Here is a 16,243-nt window from a genome sequence, read left to right as displayed (position 1 = left end):
TTTTCAAATAATGAGTACTTTAACTTCTCCATGACACATCTGTAAAATCTTTGCTACTCTACCCACCTACTTAAACATTTTCAAAGCACCTCATCTCACTATTCAAGTCTGGAGTCTAACATCCTTATTCCCTGAGTACTTTCTTGCCATATAACTAATCCCAATCACCAAGTAGTTGCCTGTATGTAAAGGCACTGTTCAAAGTGAGATGAAGCAGTGGACTAAGGCCCTAACTTACAAAGCTTAATAATAAAAGCTGCAGATTTTTATTGCCTGTACATTATCATTAATTAAGTACAGCAAATTAAAGAGGAGAAAAGAAACAGTTTTAGTGACAATATGTGCATTGTTTCACTTAATCAAGACTAGGAGTTTAATCGCTTAATTCTGCTATGATCTTTTCATGCACTCTTTCATTGATAAATAAAAAAAATCTGTGACTTCAACAAATAAAAGTGACATCAATAATTGAAAACAGTAATAGCAATTAAAACAAACAACTCTTGATCCAGCCAGGAAAGCTACAGTATCATTAAAGGCTGTAGTGGCTCGATTCACAGGAAAAAAAAAAAAAAAAAAAAACCAACCAAAAAACCAGTCAATTCATTCTATGATCTGTTTTGGAAAATAAATAGTACCTATGCAGTCACTTATCTTGAGAAAAAAGGATAAAGTAATAGCATTTTTGGTTTAAAACCATCACTTTATCTCCCTCCCTCTCCTACTTTTTCCTTCTCTTCTGTTTTTTTTTGTTCTTATTAAAGAAGTCTTTTTCAAGGCATGACCCTCTTTAACAAAATTAAGACTCCCCTAAATTACACTTTAAGAACAATAATTAGTTTCAATCTAATAGTCTGTGAATTATGAGTATTTTCTCCATCAATGTAGCAATAGAGCACAGACAGCTCGAAGTTCCCACATTTGCTTGCTAAATGATATTAACTGACACTGATGGAGGAACCACCTGTATAACATAAGAAGGTAATTTTGTGTCCCCAGAGACATAGAGTCCATGGGTGCTCTGCTGAAAAATCCATTTTATTGCCAGTAACATTTGCATGTCTTGCACAGGGGAAAGGAGGGATGTTCTCTATTTGAGAAAAATGTGTCTCTCTCCCATTTACCGAACCCGCTTCTTTTCATGGTCTCAGCACTTTTTGCTCCCGAGTATGAAGAACAGATGCCAAAATCCCATAACAAGAAACTCCTTCTCACCAGATTTCTTGCAAAGTTTGGAATACTAAAGGTTTTGACACATTATTAACAGAGTCCAGAAGAACAGCTTCAAGGTAACAGTGAGGTTCTGAAATCAAATCTCCGTGCTTTAATTAGAGCCAGAGACTGTAGTGAAAACAGTAGAATCAGAATGCATTAGGAGAGCTTATGATTAAATCAATGGAAACAACTTTCAAAACAGTGTAAACTAATAATCTTACTACTTCCAGCTCTTGACACTATTTCTTTGCTAGCAGCTCTGATTTCTGGTGAATATTTTTCTTTTTATCTGTTCCCAAACCCTTTTTCTATGTCACCAAGTAATAATTTTCCTATTGAATCATGTTTCTTCATTTCGCTTTTCACATCCCCTTTCCTTTTTTTTGCAGTACAATATAGAAGTGATCCATTCACAGAAAATTTCAAATACAAACAAACCACAAAAAAAATACAGTCAGAAAGTAAAAGCACACATTGGTGAAGGTTTTATGGATATTTTAGCTAGACGACATCTCTTGCTTCGACATGCACTGCAAGGGAATGCTGTGCTCATCTCCTGAACAGCAATGAGATCAAAAAAACATTTGCTGCAGGAAGTTGAATTTACCTTTTGACCTTCATTCTTTTCTGTGAGCTTCACTCTCTTATATGAGAAACACGATTTGTTTTCACTAGTCAAAAGCTGCTTTATAGTTATGTTGAACTTTCCAAAAAGGATTCAACATAAGCGTGAAAATTGTGTTTTCCCAGGCCACTCCAACAGTAGAATGGGAAGAACAAGGAAGCTAGAAGTCAAAGTTCTTACATAAAAATGACATTACTTCCACATACAGCAATCCTTTATTTTAATCCGCAAGTCCATCTGTGACAGATCTATGTGTACCAGAGGCCTTGGAGTTCAACTCTTGTTACAGTGCTTTGCTATATACCTTTGTAAATCAAACTGCCTCGTAGGCATGGGTTCTCTTACCCCTTGGTCCATCTTGCTAAGGGCATTTAATCTTAAAAACAACCTCCCCAAAACACATTCAATACTCAGCCACACATACACCATATGAGACTACACAAAGACTTACATAAGGTCAGCCACTTTTCCCAGTCCTTCTATGTTCAATTATCCATTATAATTATTTGTGCTTCATCTGAAGCACTGCACAATACTGTAAGAGAAATACTTTCCACTCTTTCTAAAGGAATATATCACTTTCAGCCCCAGTTCACACTGAGATGCTAGCCTTAAAGACAAGATATTATGGAACAGTAAACCGGCTAAGGCATCTCGATCCAAAAAATGTCTAATATGTGCTAGAATTGCCTTTACATTTCAATCTCCATAGAACCAAATTGGACAAAATACTTGGGCTCTATTCCTGATTGAAAATAGAAAAGCTGAAACAAAACCCATGATAATTAAATAATTAAAATGTGTCTCCAGAAAAGATGTATTGTACCTTGCTGTCTGATGACTACAAAAATACCTAAAGATTTTAATTAGGACCAAAAGTCGAAGAGTTTTTTTAGTAGAAGTTTTGTTTGTTTCTTTCTTTTTGGAAGGGAAAAGCAGAGCAAGTCACACATAGGCATTGTCATGGTATTTTTTTTCTTTGTTATTTAGCATTTTTTCAGCTAATTCTTGTAGCTCCTCATAGTGCATATGTGCTTAGTTTTTCAATAGGTTGTCTATAAATGCAGGGTTTTCACTCAAGCTAGAAGATTTTCAGATGCTCCTGAAAATGTCTAGGAGTCTTTCAGGGCCAACATAGCCCAGGAGAATGCTGGTGTGAAAGTTTCAAGGATTATGTTCACAGAAAATTATTCAAGGCAGTGCACTGTACTAATGAACAAATCAGGATATGAAAGCTAAGAAGTTCTTAGCATCACATAAAACTTACACAAAGCATTCATGTTAAACATGAGCCTGATTAGGTTTTTGTACCATACCAATGCAGATGTTCACTGACTATCCATTTGTACCTTGTCTCTCCTCACAAGCCAAGTTTAAATTGCTTTCCTAGTCTGCATTTGCTCAAAAAATTAAAAAAATAAAAATCACACACTCTCATCCTATATTACTCAACAGAATTACTACATTTAGCAAATTTGCTATCTTCAACACTGGATCCTGCTTCACTTGTAATTTTCTTAAATGTTATTAAAGAACATGAATATTTAAAACCACATAAACAGAAAAAAAATATTATTTCAAGTATTCTTCCTCAATATACTGTAACTTTTAATGTAAAAGCATTTCTATGTGCAGCCATAAAAATCTACATGGAGACACAGCTGTAACACTGTTAAAGGTTAGCTCTTATTCACCAACTATCCCTAACAGTAAATTCAATAAAACCACAACATTAATAAAGAGAGCACACAAGACAAGTAAGAAGCACAAGCCAAAATAGCAATCTTCCTGTGATAGAAGGTAGCAATACCTGATGGTATCTCCAAAACTCACCTCTGAACAGGGAAACCCACCAGGGAACAGCTACCAAACTGCATTATCTTTTGTAATAACACTGGAGAGCTAAACTCATCTGTGAAAGTCATTAATACATTTAGGTGCTCCTATAAAAATAACATATAGCCACGTACGCACTGAGAAAATGAGCTTTTTTTTTTTTTTTTTTTTCTAAATAGCACTTCCCAGCAGTATCACAAGTGATATTGAAACCTCTTGTCTGATTGGGCCAGGGAAATTCAATAGCTAATTTAGCAAAATGCACTAGTTTCTTCTTTCTAACAGATGTCTGTCACACATTGCTATAATAAATGGTCACTAAATACATTTGAGGCTATCACACAAATCGAACAACTTTTTCAACCACCACTGCGAAGTGGAGGGTTGACAAGGAGGGTGTTTAAACAAGACTGAGGCAATTCCTCCGAGGAATGTTTCATCTTCCGAGATCCCAAAAGCTGCAAATTTGGACAGAAAGGGTGCAGATCAACTGACTTATAATTCAGAGAAGCAGGAGATGGAATGGATATTAATAAATACCAAATATATGTTATCTCTATCAATAAATGTAAACACAAAGTTTGTTCTTCATTATGCAAGTGTATTCTGTGCAGCCATCTGAAATCTTTTAAGTCCTTTAAATTCTATGTTTTATCTACATACAATGCGAAAGCACACCACTAGAACTGCACATTCACTTATTATTTTTCAAAGATTCTTGACACACAATTTTATCAGGATTCCTAGCATCTGGCAAAAAATGCACAGGACAAACAATAGCTTAAACTGCATATCAAGGTTAAGTAGTGAAGAATAAACATTAAGATTCTCTATGCACCAAGGAATATTTCAACTAACAAATGGGTAGAAGCTGGAAGTACATTTCTGTAGAAGAAACAGGAGAGGAGTGTGAATCCTTGCAAGTTTAACATGTAGAAATAGCTCAACAGAAGTTAACACAGGTGCTGGAGAAAACATCTAACACTGAGGTCTGTGTGCATATTGGAAGAGGTTGCTGATCCTTCAGACAATCAGGTTAAAGAGGTGAAAAAAAGTTGCCAAACCATTTTAAACTGACTTGTGACACAAACTCTTCTTTCTCTAAAACATTTCTTTGGAGGTCACTTAAACAAACTTTCGTATTTAGTGAGCAATTCACAGGATCTCTGCCTATAGCAAATAAACCTCTTGCTGAAATGACTTGCTGTCTGTTGCTTACCAGGTGCATTTAGTCCTATGATTCTGCATAAATACACATCACACCAAAGCTTTGTTTTCAGGGATTATCCTAGTGGAAAAGGAATCCAAGTATGCTCCTGCATTTCCTGGTTGGTGTTCCAATTTTTCACCAGTGAGTGAATAATCTCAACAAAACCAATCTGAAGAGTTACTTTAGCTCCCTTGAAAGCCCATCTAATTCCCTTTAACTGGATGGAAAGGGCATGATCAAAGTGAAAATGCACACAGAGAAACTTACTGAAATTATCCACCAAGTAAAATAGGGAGTACAGGACCAAAGGGCTGAACTGTTTTAAGTACAGTGTGAAATAAACTTTCTACTATCAAAGTTTAAAATATACTGAGTGAAGAACACAGGGAAAGTAAATTGTCTAATTACACAGCTATACACAAAAGTTGGAAAAGAACTGATAAACGGATTATCTCAACAGCTAAGTACTTAGAAATCAGTTCCGTATTTTCCATTCCCTCCTATGACTCTACCTTTCCCAAATACGGTAGAGGATGCATTTGTTTATTTGTCACTGACTGAATTCTTCAAAGTATTTTAATGCTTAATATATATTTATACCACTTTTAGGAGGACGCCTTAGTGGCACAGATCAGAAAATACAATATAAGAGCCCAGATGAACAGGTAGATCTCTGCTCGCAAGTGATCCTGTGTCCTTCAGCACTGTGAGTCACAGCTAAACATCCTTGATTTACATGCTTGCACTTAGGCAATGTGTGATTAACTCTACTTAGAAAAACTCTTGAACAGAGCAAAGTAACACCACTTATAGAGACAAATGTGAGATACTGACTTTGATTATGTGTAATCTGAACATGTTACCAACATACATTTTATTAACTATTGTGTAGAAGAAGCTACATGTTCTTGAATGATGCTAAATTTGAAGAATATGAGAATGTCTGCATTTTAAAGAATATGCTATTCTGATAGATGCTACACTGCATTGCTTTTGTATGTTTCTTTCTTTTTTTTTTGTTTTTATCATTTGGACAGGATTTCTGTCTTTGTAATTGTTGTGTAACAACACTAGCTCTTGATGCTGATTAGGCCATAAAAAATTGCTCTGATTGTTATCATGAATATTAAGATTAGAATAATAACTGCATTGGTAGGAAGGCAAGAGAGTTAAAAGCTGTCAAGAAGTTTTTGGAAAATTTTAAGAAGTTACATTAATAATAAGCAATACAGGTAATGGGATCTGTGAAAAGAAATGAGAAAATGTTGTGGTTTCTAATAATGTAGCTACCACTTATAAGAGTCTAACTTTTAGGAATATGAGGCAACTGGTTATGAAGTGCACAAAATTTGTACCCAAGTCTCTCTCGGAGACACATTTTAATGAAGATACCTTTCCATTTTCTATAGACATTGTTGTACAAGAAACTATGCTAAACAAAAGGGAGACTGAGCAGGCAAGTTAAAGAAGAAAAGAAATATTAATCATTTATCCCATACCTAGAGTTGCCAGTGACTTGATGTCTCACATACCCACTCGACTCCAACGCCTGTTGATGGCTGGCTGTGGACCTCTGGCTTCAGACAAGGGGAAGGTATCAGAGTACAAATGACCACTCACCCCTTGTTTGGGCTGGCATTTCAGGCTGTGTCTACACATCCTATCATAGCCATGTTTCTAAAAGACCATCTGCTAGAAGCACCAAAGAAAGCAGACAGATTTTTTAAAATAAACTTCTGTTCAGTACATTTCTCCACCTAGCATGCCCATTTCTTTTGACACCACAGCAGTGACTTGCACAGTGTGAATCCCTGGATGCTCTACTGGCCTTCCTGCACTGGGCCCTGAACAAGCACATGTCACAGTAAAGCAAGTTTTGTCCCAGATATCTCACAATGTCTGTAGAGGCCAATCGGGAATCGGTTATTATTGTAGCCCCCTATGGGGAAAACAACTGGTAATGCAATAAAATCACAGGCTGTTTCAGATACAGATCAGAATGGCATAGGAAAATGTAACTGTGAGGCAGGTCTTTATTTAGTCAGCTAAGCCAAAACTTTCCAAAAATACACAAATATAGTTCCAAATATACACCAGAAAATGAATATGTATACTAAAATTATGTAACTATACCAACATAATCGCTTGCATTCACATCAACACAAATGTTCATGTTGGCTCCCAAACTGGCTCACAAATTTTGGTTGCAAACAAAACCAACCAGTGTCTTCAAAAAGAACTTGCAAAAAAAAAAAAATCACAAATGCAATTATTGTAATTTTTAAAAATGATAGTATGTTGATTATTTAGGAATATTTCCACAGAAGCACTAAACCTCAGAATTTTCCAGGTCTTTGTAATCATTGTAACTTTCTAAAAATTGTGGAAACAATGCTTAACACTTTGTTGCTGTTCAGTGACTCAAATGGAAGTATATTTTGTTACAAAATACCAACAGATTGTCAAATCCTTATAGTCTTGTTTTCAGCTTTAGTCAGTGCTTTGGTGCTATTTACAATGTAAATATTTATTTTCAGTATGCCAATCGTCATTATCATAGTTTTAATTCTATATCCATATTTTGGAGAACAAGAAACAAAAGGAAATAATTTCATTTTTGTAGCAATTAAAGCAGCTGTTTTAACAATGAGTGCTTTTACTAAAATATGTGCATTTACATGTACATAGCTCATTCTGCATTGACAGTAAATCTACATAATTTTCAAGAAATTGCATGTATTACCATGAACTACACCTTAATAACCTAAAGATCCAAACCATTGTAACTGACTCTCACAAAAAAAAAAAAAAAAAAAAATCATAGATTACTTGAAGTGATCTACAGGAAACAGCCATAGAACATAAATTCTGTGTGAGAAATTACTGGGAATCTAAGAAGCTATTTCACACACACAGTGGTTATTTCATGGGCAGGCTTCATGTCAGGACAGTATCCTTCGATTAACAGAAAAGCAAAATACAGCTTTACAGTCTAACACAGCAGCTTGCTGGAAATTATCAAAATACGAAATTTTCATGTAGAGAGATGTTTCATCATATCAGATTTTTTCATCATCAAGATGGTCCAAGTATAGCCATTTCAAAATTTTATGTTTAATGGGGTATTCCAAAAGAATTTAAAAAATGAGAGCTATTTCAACTTTGCTGATAAAGGGTAAACACCTCTGAACACTCCAAAAATCAAAATACCTTGTTTTAATTGACTACTGTGTTTCAACATGCTTCATTTTATGCACCATCAAAATTCCTCTACGTTTTGTTATCACAATGTAATACCTAAAAAGAACAATTTAGTGGCTTGTTGTTTTCATTTCCATGCATATACCATCTGCTCAACTATATTTTTTTTTTATTATAGCTAAAATCAACTGATTCCTGTACATAGCACTAAGGAAATCTGAATAGTATTCTACTTAGCACCTCAAGGAACCTAGGAATGCAGAAGACATCAGAGAGTTCAGTATCCTATCTCTGACAGCAGATTCCTAAAAGAAGAGTAAGGACACAAACACATAGAGATACTTTCCTGCTATAACTTCTTAACGTTCAGCAATTCACATCTCAAGGATTTCTTGAGTTAGAGGGAATGTTAATGAGTTCAACAGTTCTTCATGGATTTTTCATCCATAAATTTGACTGAACACCTTTGAATAAAGGTTTGGTTTTTTTTTTAATCAGGAGTGTCCTGCAGTGAAGAGTCCCATTGCACCACTTTGTGTGTGTGTATGAAGATACGTCCTGTTGTTTGTTTTGAGCACGGACCATAAAAGAGAAAAAGCCGAACTACTATTCTGATAAGATGACATGCTAAAATTGAATGTGCTAGATGCAGTTTTGTCAGACCAACTCAAAAGCAAATTTTTCATTAAGTGATTTTTATTGTTTTTGAGGTGACTTGACCTGCAGTGGAATATTGTTTTTCCATTCCTTACCTGTTTTAAACTTGAAAATTCTTGGCAACAAACATTACCCAAAACTAGCTCAGATTTTACAGGAACAGTAATTTTCATTGGACAATCAGCACAATTATACATTCTCAACCCACTCTACCAGCTGCAAAACATTTCAAATTCTGCACACTAGATCAGATGCAGTAAAATGGTCACAAATGAATTACAGTGTGTTTTTCAGGACAGACCCGATAGGTTTCTCCTCATATCAACTCTAGTAGGATCAAACACCACTCCACCTTCCCTGGAAAGTCCAAAATGTTTTAAGTATGTTTCTTATTGCCATTTGGCCTCTGTTCAAAGTCTTTGAGAAAACTAGTAACAGAGAGCCCCTAAATCTATATCTCCTTTATGATGAATATAAAAGAATAATTGCCTAAATTTCTTAGTGTCCAGGCAAAGTTAAATCCTAAGGATGAAGCAGCTAACTAATAACAGAAGCAGGCAAACCTTTCTTCCCTGGTACAACCCCTGCGTTAGTGGACAGTCATCCTCATACTGCTGCCTCAGCCCAAAGCTTCCTGCCTCTCTGAGAGTCCTCCAAACCACCAACAGATGAAGAGCTGTAGAGACAAAAAATACCCATTTCTCTTTGTAGTGGACAAGAAGACTTGATTACACTTTGTCAGATACCAAACAGGTTGTGATTGGTGCATTTTGCCATCTCCATATATACTTATTAAACTTATCTCCAGGAATAAAAACACTCAACAACAAGGATTCAACTAGTGTAAAAATAGGGTTTGATGTGTTTCACAATAGATTTCAAAACAATGAGATTGCACTCATAGCCTTTTGCTGTAAGGTTAAGATCCCCAGTGATTCAGATTCAAGCTTTCTGCCCTAAAAGACCTCCAGTTATCTTTTCCCAACTACAATTCCTCACAAAGTTTATACTCTACCAGACTAAGGACACCGTCAGCCAGCAGAGGAAGTCTGTGCATGCCGTATAAAGTAATTATGAAATATGGCCTTTCATGAAGAAAGTTCCTTCCAGATCCAATCACTTTGATGCTAGCTTGTAACTATAAGAATGAGGGTTGGTTCTCGACTTCCATGCTAATTTGGCTCATATGGCTTTTGTGACACCATTTTGGATATATATTGCACAATGCAGAGCCATCTGGTGAAACTGAATTTAGATGCCTAGTAGAGTTGAGATATCTCAGCTAATTAGGCTAGCTGCAAAGGTAAATTAGCTCATACCTTCTTAACAAAGCAAGCCTGCTTCCCCTACCACGGTAACTTGGTTCATGCTACAGCTGATATCTAATCAGACCTGTACCATTCTTTGTATGCTACTTCTGGTTTACTTCTACCCCTTTTTATTGGTTATATATTATCTGAGATTATCTGAATACTCTTTAATAATTATCTTGGCAATCTAATGGTTTTTAAAACGTCTATGTCATTGGGCCTTTTGGACTGGTTTATTCATGTTAAAAGCAATCCAACCGCCTCTCCAATCCAGCCCTCTAACCTAAGAATTTGACAAATATATTTCTAAAAATTCGCCCTTCAGAGATAGCTTTAATTTCTTCGTGAACTCAAATGAGGTCACAACCATAAGCTGTTACAAATCATGGTACTCTCTTAGAATTTTCAGTCCAGCCAGTATGATTTCTTTAATCCTCCTAAAGACACTTCGCAAAAACAGTTAAGTGATAGTTTTCATAACAAATTATTAGAACTTAATTTTATAGTTGCTGGATAGTAACACAGAGCTCAGCATCTCTCAGTGAAAACAATTGTCTTCAATTTACTGGGTTAAGGATTTTCTAATAGGAAAATATTTTCTCCTTTCATTTAAATGCAGGAATAAAATGAAAAATTATAAATGCATTAATAAAACATGTCTGGATTCCAAAATATTCACTAAGTGCAATATAGCATTGGCATCTAACATGAAAAATGAAAACAACTGTAAGAAGAAATAAAATCACAACCATAGAAGTCAGCAGTTTACCACTTTGCACATCAAAGCCTCTGCCTGATGGCATTCACGGTGATGTTGTCCAATGTGCACTGCTCAACTGCCCTGCCGTTAGCCACCAGTAAAACGAAGACATTTCAGTGCAGTGTTTAGGCCAACAAAGAGCCCCTTTTCTGGTATCACCTTTAAGTCATTGCAGGACTGACCTTGAACAACTGATGACTCCTTTAACTATTATTCACCATCCTTTCTATACCTGCTTCTAGCAAATGGTTTTCAGTCCCTTCCAGGCTTTTTCTCATGCTGAGAATAACCATTGCACTCCATTTCCCACAGCCTAATTTAAAGTGAGGAAAGCTAAAGTGTCACAGTAAAAAAATGACCTTGTTTACCCAAGATTGTATTTTGATTCAGTATTAAAATATCCCATAAGAAAGCTCTTTCCTTCACAGTCTTAGACAAGTATGTGCCTCAGTACTGGCTAAACCCCAAATAATAAACATTCTGTACTGAAAGAACATTTATATGCCCAAATGAAATATGTAGTATTCTAGATTTTTAGACCAAATTCAGCAAGGCAGGTATTTCTCTATAGCTTTCTACCATTTCCCTGTTGACTATAAAAGAAGCTAGTGTATTTAATAGCTCAATATTCTCTGCCTTTAGGTAAACATATGCAGGGTATTCTAATCTTGATTTATGCATTAGTATTAAAAACAATTAAATTTAGCATGCTGCAAAAAGAGATGACAGGCCTTTCAAAGGGTAGCAGCTGAAAGAACATCAACAAAAAAGAAACATTTACATCTTTTTCTCAGTTGCTCTTTTTATTTTTGGAGGAAGAACCTAGAAGTTATTGGTTACTTAGTGTGTTTTCCCAGTATTGTCAGCTTTAATTCTAAGAACTGAGTGAATTAATCTGTTTGTTTAAAAACTGACTATTGGAGGAAATAGAAACATTCTCTTAAACTTTAAAAAAAAAATTAGATATGACACAAAAATTAGATATGACACAAAAATTAGATATGACACAAAAAATATGCAGTAATTCATATTAGCAGTCATCTCTGCCACCCAATCTTATTGTTTTCATTATAAATGGTACAACTTGACCAGCAAAAAGTAGAATTATTATAGACTATGTATTGGCAGAAAATATATTTCAGTGTCTATATCCTCTTATATAGATGTCCTACCTGGAAACATCAGATATTGAAATAATACGGGATTTTGGAAAAAAAAAAAAAAAAAACTTTTGTTAGAAGAAATATGTTTAATGGAGTTTTATTAGGACTTTCACTAGGAAGCAGAAATGCTAGCACGGAAGAACAGAATAAAGTACAATCTATTTTTTCACAGTAGTAGAAAAGAAACACCTTGTAATTTCCAGTGGCAGTTATTTGCTGGCTCATTCTCCAGAATAATATAACTCTTCTTTTAAATAGTATGAGCAAATGCCATGCTCTACTTACTCTGTTTCCTCATTTCAAAGTAGAGTTCAGCTGTCATAAAGATGATTTGTCTCCCTGTGATCCATCAAATCATTATGTTATTTTGTATTGTTTTTCCTATTGATCTCCAATGTTGGAAACTCAAGGACTATATGGAGGATATTTTTCAATGGAGCATCAATGGCCTATCAAGCTTTCTTCCTCACTACTAGCTTGGCATGACTCAGGAAGTAAGCAGTAACCATCAATCTGTTTGTCTAAACTTTAGTTGATTTCTAGGCCACATTACTGGATTTCTCTTTTTTTTTTCAAAGAATACCAATCTTTTTTTTGTACGGAATTTTGAGTACAACGGATTATTCAGGTGCTGAGGCCATGTCTTCCCTCTAAGAAAATTCTTTAAATGTTAGCCACCAGATGAGCCCTATTTAATTATAATTTCTCTAGTCTCAGAAGAACATTTGTTTCTAAATACTAGCACTTTTGATTTTCAGCCAGGTTATGGATGTTATTTCTCTCTTCTAGAAGATAAAACAGGAGATGACGACAAGACGACTTCTCCCCATCTCTATATATCTTGTCTTCCTCCCCAGTACTTCCCCTCTCTCTTCTCTAAATCAAAAATAACAACTCTGCTATTGCTTATAGGAATGGCCAAACAACTTGTACATAAGAAAAAAATTCACTCCTCTATACGCTTACACAAAAAGAATATTTGGAAAAAATAAGATCTGAGGGGGTTTTGTTTGTGGTTTAGGGACGATATTTATGTGAATTAAAGAAAAGAAAAGAGTAGGCCACAGTGTTGGTAGATACGCTACATGTGGCAGTAGTGCACATTCTATAGATGATAGAGTTGCACAGATCTGGGCTTCCTCTTTTTCTGTCCCCACACAGCAGCTTTCGCTAGCCTTCAGATGCCCTATAGAGCTTTTACCAGCAGACACAATTAAAAAACTTGTATTTTCAGAGTATCCTCAGGTTCTGCATTTCTGAGATTTGCTACTTCCTTGTGAAGTTTCCATATTTTCTACAACCTTAGCTTCTTTTTGTATCTATTTTTCATTCACTGCTAACTGATAATGCATCCTGTTGAATGCATCAAATAATGTGAGATTCTCAACTCGGGGAATGCAGCTCCAATCCCGACTAATCAGCATGTTAGCTAGAAGATTACTTTGTCAGCAAGGAAAATGTCACATTTTTAGTATAGCACTAATCATCAGTTAAGTCAAGAACCTGAGTTTGAAAAAGTTTAGCAAGAGCCACAGAATAGCCACCAGCTCCTCTTTTCTTCTCCTCTGCCCCTCTTAGTCACTCAAAATGTCCTCACAGCCTATACCCACAGCACGTGGTACATTCAATACAGTTTTGATGAATCCCTGTAAATGTCTAGTTTTTATGCTCCAGTATTCTCAAATATTCCTGCTTCAAGAAAACTAAATTTATAACGTGAGAGGAGGTTGCATATTTCTGGCACATGCAGCTGTGCAGATGTTATTCCTTAAGGAAGACTATCTTGATTGCCTCTGTGAATAATGGCTACGAGATGGCAAGGAGCCAGCAGTTCTCTTATAGCAGAAGGTATAAAACCACTCTCCTACTGAAAGAAGGCCCCCAGTAGGATAATATATTATTACGCATGATTCAAATTACAGGATCTGCAGCAGGGGAGCTAGTGGCTGAACCAGGACAGCCGCACACAGAATACTGATGATGGGATGATGGAATGCATCACGCATTGAAAGAGCTATGGTTTAGTGTTTAAATCCTCTGTATTTTCAAAGAGACTACTAGGATCAATATATAACTGAAGCTCCATAAACAAATTGAACATTATTGTGTGCATGGATGGGGGGAAGTTATCACATTGTAACAAAAATTCTATGTAAGAATACTTCTCTAAATAAAATTTTGTTTTACCAAAGACTGTTGACCTCTTGAAGCCCACTAGCAACAGATATAGCTTTAATTTAATAACACAATATTGAATTTGTCTCATATCTGATTTTGTTTCAGCTATTAGAATACTGAAGAGCAAAACCTTGCCTCATTAGATTATGCGGTCTGAAATCTCTGCATTCCACAGTATTCCAGGCTGGTTTTAAATTGTTCACACAACAAATTACTTTACCCACAAAGAACTAAATCCTAATGTTCAACACAATGTTGGCTCGCCCAAACGTTTTCCATTTATAATTGAACACATCTCAAGAAAATGTGCATGTTTATTATTAAAAAAAAAAAAAATCAAATCTATTCCCTAATATGAAAAGCTGGCTAGAGGATAGTTTTTCAAGCTAAGATCTAATCTTTTCTGTGTAGGTTAAGCACATCCTATGTATAGAGAGAAATAGCTAAACAAAAATTCTATATTTCGCTTTGCTGCAACATACCCTGAAGCAGTATGCAAGCTTTCCCTTGACTTCCTTTCATTCTGGCTCTTGTATTCAGTTATTCTCGTAAATGGATGCAAATCAGGTGCATTGTGTTGAGGTGGAAGGAAGGGGGTGAAATTTGTTCAGAAATGATCTCAGTTCTATTCATTAATAAAATGACATCTTGGCTGAAAGTGGTGAAGAATGAAATATAACAGTACTGAACTTCACTCAGTTGTAACAGATGCATGTAAGAACCTTTAAAGAAAGCCAGATATGTAAAACGGCCACAGCGAAATGATTTCTGAAGCATTAGAATAAGTACTTAGACCGTGATGGCAGCTAAAGATGCAAACTCGATGCTGCAGCAACACCCTTTTTACCTTCCAAGATGGTTAAATGTAATCAGACTATAATTGGAGGAAGCAGTACCACATTAGGTAAGGACTAAAAGGAGACAAACATACATGAAAGAAAAATATATGCACAACATTAACAATAAAAGACTCTTTTAAAGGTTTTATGGGGCCAACAATTAAAAAAAAATGGAACAATGCCCATGGTTACCTGCAGAGACAGCACACAGTTAAAAAAAAAATCAGGAAAAATGTAGCCACCGTTTTGCATAGCGATTCAAATTATGCTGGCAGAATAATTAATGGAGGACCTAATCTCTGTGAGGAAAAAAAAAAAAAAAAAAGAAAAGAAAAAAGGATACGTTAAACAAAGTTCATTACTGCATGATGTAAATGAGTTTCTCACCAGTGATGTCACTGATTGGCTGGGATGTAGAGCTGGTTTCGAACAGTGCAGCATGGCCGGATTGGCTGCTAGCTCTTCTGGTTACTGCCTGCTTGGGCAGCGGTCGAACCAGACACTTTCTGTCTCTCTTGTTGTCGTTTGAAGCAAATCTTGTTCAGCCCAGCTGTGTCTCCATAGTAGTGGCACCCTAAGAGAGTCTCCCTCCTGCTTCCCACAGCTCATCTGTAAGGCGGTCGCTGCTGTGAAATACCAGCCTTTGGCACGGAGCCCAGACTGCGTTGTTAGATCCGTCTATAATACAGAAAAGAATTTTTTTTAAAGCAGTTCTTTCACCGAATTACATCCTAAGAAGGATTAATAAGCACTAAATTGCAACTGATTTGTGGACTTTTAAATTATGTAGCTAGCACGCTTTCTGAAATAAAACATTATCTGACCTGCAGTAGCATATCACCATTAGTTAAAAAAAAATAAATAAAAAAAGAAAGGAAGGAAGGAAGAAAGGAAGAAAGAGAAGCAACAACTCTTCTTTGTTTACCTTGATTACAAAAAAAAAAAAATCTTCATTTTTTTTTTCCCCTAGAACAGTAACTGATATCTTGGTGCTACGCAAGAATATTTTAAACCATCGCCAGTTTTCTATTTACATCCGAGTCATTATTTTCAGGTTAAAACAAGGGATCTTAATTAGCATTCTCTTTAACTATGCAAACTGAGACAGGGCATGAAAGAAAAATGCTGTATGGAAGCGACAGAGAGAGAGAGACACACACAGACAGAGGAAGAAGAAGAAAAAAAAAAAACATCTGTGCAGCTTTTACAGTTCAGCTGTCTGACCCCCTGCAAAAAGAATGCAGTAATA

At 35.7% G+C, this 16,243-nt stretch overlaps 1 protein-coding gene across 1 annotated transcript in view; it reads right to left on the bottom strand.

Moving 5' to 3' along the window:
- LOC147602243 (uncharacterized) overlaps positions 1–15,647 on the bottom strand; it is a 235,535-nt gene extending 219,888 nt beyond the window's left edge. Inside the window, exon 1 of the transcript XR_015260746.1 lies at positions 15,382–15,647. The gene's annotated coding sequence lies outside the window, so the exon portion shown is untranslated. The remainder of the gene's footprint in view (positions 1–15,381) is intronic.
- Between the last annotated feature and the right edge of the window lie 596 nt (positions 15,648–16,243).

This window comes from Chlamydotis macqueenii, chromosome 1, assembly GCF_036417535.1.
Source record: "Chlamydotis macqueenii isolate bChlMac1 chromosome 1, bChlMac1.mat, whole genome shotgun sequence".
NCBI lineage: Eukaryota > Metazoa > Chordata > Aves > Otidiformes > Otididae > Chlamydotis > Chlamydotis macqueenii.
This window is presented reverse-complemented; position numbering and strand designations above follow the sequence as displayed.